Below are 8,755 nucleotides of genomic sequence, written 5' to 3' on the forward strand. Positions count from 1 at the left end.
TTTACACAATGTAAAAAGCTTTATTTTTAATTAAAAATTGAATCACGTGATTATTATTAAATCACATGAGTATTTATAAATGATAAAAATTAATATCAAGAACGTGCATTCTATTGCGACTTTCAATAATTTTATCGTTTATTCTCTTTCAATTATTTTGAAATTTATTAATTTTAACGTGTATTCTCTTTCACAACTATGGCCATCATTTTTAACATAAAAATTATACTGTTTGATATTCGAAAACCTACTTGTTTGCGGAAAATAAAAATATTAAATATATGAAATATTCGTTTTCAGCATACCAGAAAACCAGTGAAAATTGTCATTTTGAAGGAAAATATTAAGGTGGAAACCAAATAAAAATTTCACTTTAAAAATGATAAAAGTTCGGTAATTATGTATTTTATGTACCGTGTTGCGGACCAGGATATAAAATACCCTAAACTCGCTACAAGAAAAAATAATGAAACGAATTGAATGAAGGAAACCAAGAACTCAAATGCTGGAATAAAATAAACATGTCGTTTATTTTCTGTTGAGAAATGAAAGTCTTGGGTGTACACGTGTTCATTCAGCCGTTGACGACTACGCGTGTAGAAGGAAAGGGAGAATGCAATAGAGAAACGCGAAGTGGCAAGCTGGCCTGTAGAAAGAGAGGGTTAAGCTCAGTAGAGCGTCGCGCACATGTCTGTTGGTCCGGATGAAAAAGGGAAGTTGACAGGTTTTGTTGACTTTTATACTGGAGTTAGTGTTCTGGGTGCGCATGTCTGGTTTTCACTTAAAAGGAAGTGACGTCACAGCTCGGGTGTGTGTATGCGCATGAATGTGAGTGTGTGTATGAGGCTGTGTATATGCGTGCGTGTGTGTGTGCGTACGTGCGTGCGTACATGTGGGTGTTTATATGTAAGGGAAACATATTCGAACAACCGTGCTGAAATAACGTTATTGTTTCGAAAACCATTCTTAACATGGGGAGTGGGGGAGTATTTTGTAAGTATTCTCTGCTTCCACCTAACAATTTAATAAAAACAAAGATATCGTGAAACTTAACTTTGATGTTGTATTTTATTAAATATAAAATAAAAAATAAAAATGTATAAATGATAATAAACTAATAATAAAATATAAAATTAATGTACTAAAAAAAAATAGAATAATTAACTTTTTTTCTGATCAGTTTTAAATTTACTCACAATCCTTTGCAAGGGAGTCTTCCTCTTCCGGTTTCTAAAAAAAAAGAAAAAAGAAAAAAAGAGCGCCATGTTTTAAAATGAAAAAGCAAAAAGAAATGTAAAAGAACGGGGATTTTTTAATATAGAGAGAGAGAAAGCCATCGTTCGCTTTGGAAAAAGATGAAACATGTAAGTAGGACTCTGTTTTATTTCTACCCAACATTAAACAACCCATGCAGTGCGCATGACTCATAAAACTTCCCTCCACATGGAAATATTCAGGTTGCGAGAGGTAACATTCCTTTTCTGGAACATTTCTCTTCGTTCACTGAAGGTACATATTCTAAGTCCATGATTCCACACAAGAACTCTTACCGAGCTGGCATTGCTTGTTCATTTTGTTAATTTTGTGAAAAATAAATTTGGAGCATTTTTAACGAGAAGGATGTGTCATGGTATTTCTTTTTATTGCCTTGTTTTATTATTATCTTGTGAGATAGAAGAATTTAATATCTATTAATTATCACTACCCTACAAATTGGTGACACCCATATGTGAGAGAAAACGTGCAGACTCTTCTAAAAAGACGGGCAATTTAAAGGTTTCCAAACCATTTTCAGGAACTCAAACACGAAAAACAACCAAAAAAAAAAAAAAAAAAAAAAAAACCCTTCATATTCGTGTCCACTACAAATTGATAACCCCAATTACAAACGAAGATACATAAATTCTTCACCATGGCTGAAACCGAGTGCTCCAATGCTATTGCTGTCCGGGGGCCGCCGTTCATGGAAACTGCTGCAAACTTGCCACCAGAATTTGTAGCACAATTATCTCCACTACTACTTGAAAAGAGAAGCTACGAGGAACTAAAAGTTGCCGTCATTAATATCTACCAGAAAACGAAACCGGAATTATTCTCCAAGTTAATGAGCGAAACTAAAATGACCGGTAGACCCTCACTCCATCTACAGAAATTAATGACGACTGCTACGACAGTCGACGTAGGTGATGATTTAGTGAAGCATAGGTTCATACAAGCTCTACCACCTACAATCTCGCCCGTAATCGCTACTCAAAAGGACCTCACTTTGGAACAACTAGGAAACCTGACAGATCAGTTAATGCCGATACTGCAAAAAGAGCCCAACCAAATAAACTATGTTAATCGGCTAAGCAGTCCAAAGATCAACTCTAACCAAATCCCCTTCGGCCTACAACCATTCGGAGTGAATCAGAGACCGAATGTATGCCGCGGTCATTTATACTTTGGCAGCAATTCACACTCGTGTAAACCCTGGTGTAAGTGGCCTAACAAACGCAATTGTCAAATATAACCAAGTTCTAGGTCATCATCACCAGCTCCTGTATCTAGGCCTAATTCAGAAAACTAATACAGCGGATTGCTTTTGCAACCTCTGGTCCGCCTTTGGTAGAAGTAGAAACAAAAGTCGGTTGGCGCATCAGTATCTATACTGCCATGAGAATATGTTGAACGTCTCTTAATAAATCTAACTCCAGTAAGACTAATCACAGCTAATGGACAAAATATTGAAATATTTGGCGAAGCTTTAGTCGAGATTAGTATCTGTTCTTTACGCCGCACATATGCTTGGCCTTTTGTCATTGCCAATTTTGTAAATCCTCTTCTCGGCTTAGACTTCTTATTACATTTCGGAATACTAATTGATTGTAAAAATAAATTAATAAAGGATTCAAACACCAAGCTTGCTCAACAAGTATCCATTATCAACTAAGTCAATCAGAAAGTATATATCAATAATATTGAAGATCAACCTCCCGAAATCCAATCCCTACTGAGAGAATTCAATTCTCTAATTCTACCAAGAGCAAAAGAGGATGTCAATGACAACTCAAAAGTGAAGCATCACATCGACACAGGAGACAACAAGCCAACTCTTTGTAAAGTTCGTCAACTGTCTAAAGAAAAATTTGATGCTGCTAAAAAGGAATTCACAACTTTATTACAAGCAGGAATTATTAGACAATCTACCTCATCATGGACATCACCATTCCATATGGTACCAAAGAGTACACCTGGTGAATGGAGAGCTTATGGTGATTATAGATTCCTTAAGGCAATCACAAAACCCGATCAGTATCCTGTTCCACACATGCAAAGTATTTCTTCTAAGCTGGAAAATAAGGTGTTTTCAAAACTGGACCTATTGAAAACATACCATCAGATGTAAATAAGGATAATATACAGAAAACTTCAGTCGTAAACTTTGGTGCGTATGAGTGTTTATATATGCCCTTCGGACCGCATCGCTGGAGCTACTTTTCAACGCTTCATGGACAATATATTTATGAATGTGGAGTGTGTATTTATTTATATCGACGATTTGTTGATAATGTCTGAATCAGAAACTTCTCATATAGAAGATTTAAAATGTGTTTTCCAAATTCTCAAAGAGAATAATCTAAAATTATCCCTTAATAAATGCGAATTTTTCAAGTCTTCTTTGAACTATTTAGGATTCCACATGGGCCCAGAAGGACTGAAACCTACTGCAGAAAAAATAGCAGAAATTAATAATTTCCCTGAACCTAATGAATCAGCATCATTGCGAAGATTTCTTGGAATGATAAATTTTTATAGAAAACTAATTTCGAAATTTGCTGATATAGTGTTGCCGCTTAGTGAATTTAATAAGTTACATCCTAAAGACAAATCATTTAAATTTAGTGAAGCTAAAAGAAAATCTTTTACTGAAATTAAAGAAATTAAAGAAATAACATAACTGCCCTTCCACATCCCATCTCAAGTGTGACCAATTATCATTTAGTGACTGACAACTCTAATTTTGCTGTTGGTGCTTGTTTGCATCAGATTGTAAAAGAGGAGCCTATTGCCATAGGTTTCTTTAAGAAATTGAATGACAGTCAAAGGAAGTTTTCTACGTCTGATCGTGAATTACTAGCCGCTTATCTGGCCGTACTTCATTTCAAGTCACAAATTGAAGGCAGACAGGTATATTTATTTACAGATCAAAAACCTTTGGTGTCAGCCTATAAGAAATCAACGCCCATGAAATCTGACAAACAACAACGTTATTTGTCTGTAATTAGAGTATATGTGTCTGACATATATATATATACGAGGAAGTGAAAATATCGTTGCTGACTGCTTGCCTCATCCTGCCAATGCAGTTTCTGTAGACGTCTTTGATCTCCCTGCCTTGGTGGAACAGCAAGCAGCTGATGAGGAAATTAAAGATTAAGTCCTACACATTTTTTCCAGATTTAGAGCTCATGTGACGTTTCAACGCTGTACCCTCGTCCTTTCGTTCCCAAGAAGAGCTATCTTTGATCAGTTTCATGCTCTATCATATCCAGGAACAAAAGCATCATTAAAATTGATCAAATCAAGATTTTATTGGCCTGGAATGGATAAGATGATAAGACAATATTGCAAGGAATGTCTCAACTGTCAAAAATCTAAAGTTACGAGACATATAATATCTCCAGCTGAGCCAGTCAATCTACCTTCGAGTCGATTTGAAACTGTGCATCTTGACATAGTGGGTCCTCTTAATCCAGTAACTCCTATAAATTCTACGTTTCCATCATCTGCCAGATATATTCTTACACGTATTGATAGGGCTACACGCTGGGTTGAGGCCACACCCATGTCTGACATTACAGCAGAAACAGTTGCAATATAATTTCTAAATATTTGGGTCTCTAGATTTGGAGTGCCTCTCTGTCTATTAACTGATAGAGGAGCACAGTTTGAAAGTAAACTTTTTAGACAACTCTCTAAACTTTTAGAATTCCATCATTTGCGTACAAGTTACCACCCTCAATCAAACGGTATAATCGAGTGTGTACACCGTACACTAAAGTCGGCTATTGTTGCTGGAAAACAAAACTGGATTGACGCATTATTCTGCTAAGTATGATAAATATGCGAAATGAGGATAATTATTCACCATCTGTAGCAGAAACTGAAAAATCCTTACTTGTATTAAGAGCAATGATTGATAATGAATCTTCAGAAGTTTCTTATCCAAAAATTAAGATTTTAGCAGAAGAAATGCAGAAGTTAGATCTCAAACTACTATCTGAAGGCAGCATCCACTCTTCCCCTAAGTCATATATCCCAGGTGATCTAAGAACCTGTACTTATGTGTGGATACGAGTCGACCGAGTTCGTCGTCCACTCGAAGCTCCTTACACGGATCCTTATGAAGTTCTTCAAAGATATCAAAAACCAGTGGCGGCTCGTGCCTGGAGCTGTGGAACTGCAGCACCCCCAAGTCATTTCTACTCATTAGTACACGTTAAAAAGAATACGTTTATTTATTTATTTTTTGTATGTGATACTATATCATATTAATTATATATATATATATATATATATATATATATATATATATATATATATATATATATATATAATCCTGAAGCTTAATGTCGATAATTGTCCCAATACTCACATAAGCATAAAAGCAAAACTTTGCTTGGGGCTGCGAAATCCACAGTTACACATTCTTAGTGAAATTCGCTTGTGCGCATGCCCGATCTAGAACGGTTAATATGAGTCAAATCGGAACTGTATTTTTCGCAGTTCCAAACGCGGTGTTTGCGCGTTTTCGCTTATTTTTTTTTTTTAAGAAGCTTTGTTTACAAATGTTTTCTTTTTATTATTATTAAAAAGTGTAACGTGTTCTTGTAAATAAAATCTCCAACTTAAAAAAAAAAAAAAAAAAAAAAATCCCACACTTTTAAATGCGATTTAAGCAGACAAAAATATATAATATGCAAAATTTTTTTTTTTTAATTAAAAGTGTTCGGGCTTTTAGCCTTGAAGTTACAAATGTTATTTTTTATTTTACCTATATGGCTTATTTTATTTGTATTTTTAAGTAGTTTAAAATTTATTTATTTTGTAGTAGTTTAACTTTACAGAATAAAAAATATTTACATTTTTTTATAGAAAAGCGGAGAAAAGTTTATTTTTAAAAATACATTTTAGTTAGAAATGTTTTTGCTTTATATATATATATATATATATATATATATATATACATATATATAAAGAATATATACATATATATATATATATATACATATATATATACATATATATATACATATATATACATATATATATACATATATACAGTGATGATCATATTTATTGGCACGGTAAAATAAAAGTTAAATTTTGTCTAATAAATTCTAAAAAAGGGATTAAATTAAAGAAAATAACAAAGTATATTATGTATTTTTAACTGGCCTTTCCGATGCAGCAATCGGATTTTAGAAAAAATAAATAACAAAGGAACAACAAACATAATTGCAAAAAACCTTGTTCAAAATTATTGGCACGATTTATTTAATAATCAATTGTATAGCCTTTGGCCTTGATTACCTTCCTCAGTCGCTTTTCATAGTTTACAACCAAGTTGTTGCACTCTTCAGTAGTAATTTTAGCCCACTCTTCCTGACAATAATCCTCCAATTGAATAAGATTCTTAGGCTTCCTTTGCATTACCCTCAATTTTAATGTTCTCCATAAATTTTCAATTGGATTAAGGTCTGGGCTTTGTGATGCCCACTCCAAAACATTAATATGATTGTCCTCAAGCCATTTCTTAGTCAGTTTAGCCGAATGCTTTGGGTCATTATCTTGCATGAACCACCAACGACGACCAAGTGAGAGCTCTTTAGCAGAGTCTTTCAGGTTTTCATCCAATATTTTAACATAATCTTCCTTTTTTATGCTACCTGTGACCTTAACAAGTCGTCCTGGTCCAGAGGCAGCAAAGGATCCCCAAAACATCAAACTGCCTCCACCGTGCTTCACTGTGGGTATGGTGTTCTTAGGCAGGAAAGCTTCGCCAGATTTTCTGTAAATATAAGACACTTTATTATGGCCAAATAACTCTATTTTCGTTTCGTCAGTCCATAGAACACGTTTCCAGAATGCAACATCTTTATCAATATGACGTTTTGCAAAGGCTAGCCTTGCTTTCAGGTGCATAGGCTTCAATAAGGGAGTCTTTCTCGGACGACATGCTTTTAAACCAGCTCTCTTCAAAATTCTACCAACTGTATGTCGAGATACATTCACTCCAGAGGTGCTCTGTTCATCAACAATCTCCCCAACAGAGATCCTTGGGTTTTGTTTTACTTGTCGAACAATTTTCCGTTCATCTCTTGGGGAAAGAATCTTTTTTCTCCCTCTACCCTCTAAACTCATAACGCGGCCTTGCGATTTGAACTTGTTTATTATGGCTCTAACAGTGGATTTGGGAAGGTTTAGCTTCTTTAAAATCTTATCATAGCCCTCCCCATTGGTATGGCATGCTACAACAAGCTTCATGACGTCTTCGCTGTGTTCCTTAGTTTTAACCATGGCGATTGAAAATTATAATTTAGTCACTTATAATAGTTTAAATAAATCGCTATCTAAAAATTATCTGAAAAAAATTATTCACTGAATTAGCGTTAAACAAGCATAATATGGCTATAAAAAAGTTCAGAAAGCACGTAAACCGGAAATTGATTGATATTATACTGATACTAAAAGAAAAACAAAGCCGTGCCAATAATTTTGAACAAGGGTTTTTTGCAATTATGTTTGTTGTTCCTTTGTTATTTATTTTTTCTAAAATCCGATTGCTGCATCGGAAAGGCCAGTTAAAAATACATAATATACTTTGTTATTTTCTTTAATTTAATCCCTTTTTTAGAATTTATTAAACAAAATTTAACTTTTATTTTACCGTGCCAATAAATATGATCATCACTGTATATACATATATATATATATATATATACATATATATACATATATATACATATATATATATATATATACATATATATACATATATATATACATATATATATATATATACATATATATACATATATATATACATATATATATACATATATATACATATATATATACATATATATACATATATATATACATATATATATACATATATATATACATATATATATACATATATATACATATATACATATATATATACATATATATACATATATATACATATATATATACATATATATACATATATATACATATATATATACATATATATACATATATATACATATATATATACATATATATATACATATACACTTGTGCCCGATATTAGTCATACCCCTCGGATCTTTGAGATTTCTATAAGATTATTGCTCAAACCAGAAGGTAGACAATATTAAAGGGATTTCAAACAATAAATCAAGCATAAGCATTTAATTTAAACTCAACAAATAAATAAATTATGCAAGTTTGAAACATTATACAAAGAAAAACAATAATGGCACTAGTTCAAAATTATTCATACCTCTCTTACTAATAGTCAATACATGCCCTTTGTTCTTAATAACTGCCTGTAACCGTTTTGGATATTTATCAACAAGGTTTTTACAAGCATCAACACTGATTTTTTACCATTCTTCAATGCAGTAGTTCTCCAAATCCCTCAAATTTCTAGGTTTCCGCTTTTTAACCTCAGTTTTCAATATGTGCCAGAGGTTTTCGATAGGGTTCAGGTCGGGACTCT

The 8,755-nt window shown here is 33.1% G+C and overlaps 1 long non-coding RNA gene across 1 annotated transcript in view; it reads right to left on the reverse strand.

Annotated features, from left to right (window-relative positions):
- Positions 1-8,755, reverse strand: part of LOC145266712 (uncharacterized) — a 378,054-nt gene that overhangs the window by 306,979 nt on the left and 62,320 nt on the right. The window contains exon 2 of the long non-coding RNA XR_013864775.1: positions 1,197-1,230. This is a non-coding gene — a long non-coding RNA (uncharacterized LOC145266712). The remainder of the gene's footprint in view (positions 1-1,196; positions 1,231-8,755) is intronic.

Source organism: Euprymna scolopes, chromosome 41, assembly GCF_053919585.1.
Source record: "Euprymna scolopes isolate OS-2025 chromosome 41, ASM5391958v1, whole genome shotgun sequence".
NCBI classification, from domain to species: Eukaryota; Metazoa; Mollusca; class Cephalopoda; order Sepiida; family Sepiolidae; genus Euprymna; species Euprymna scolopes.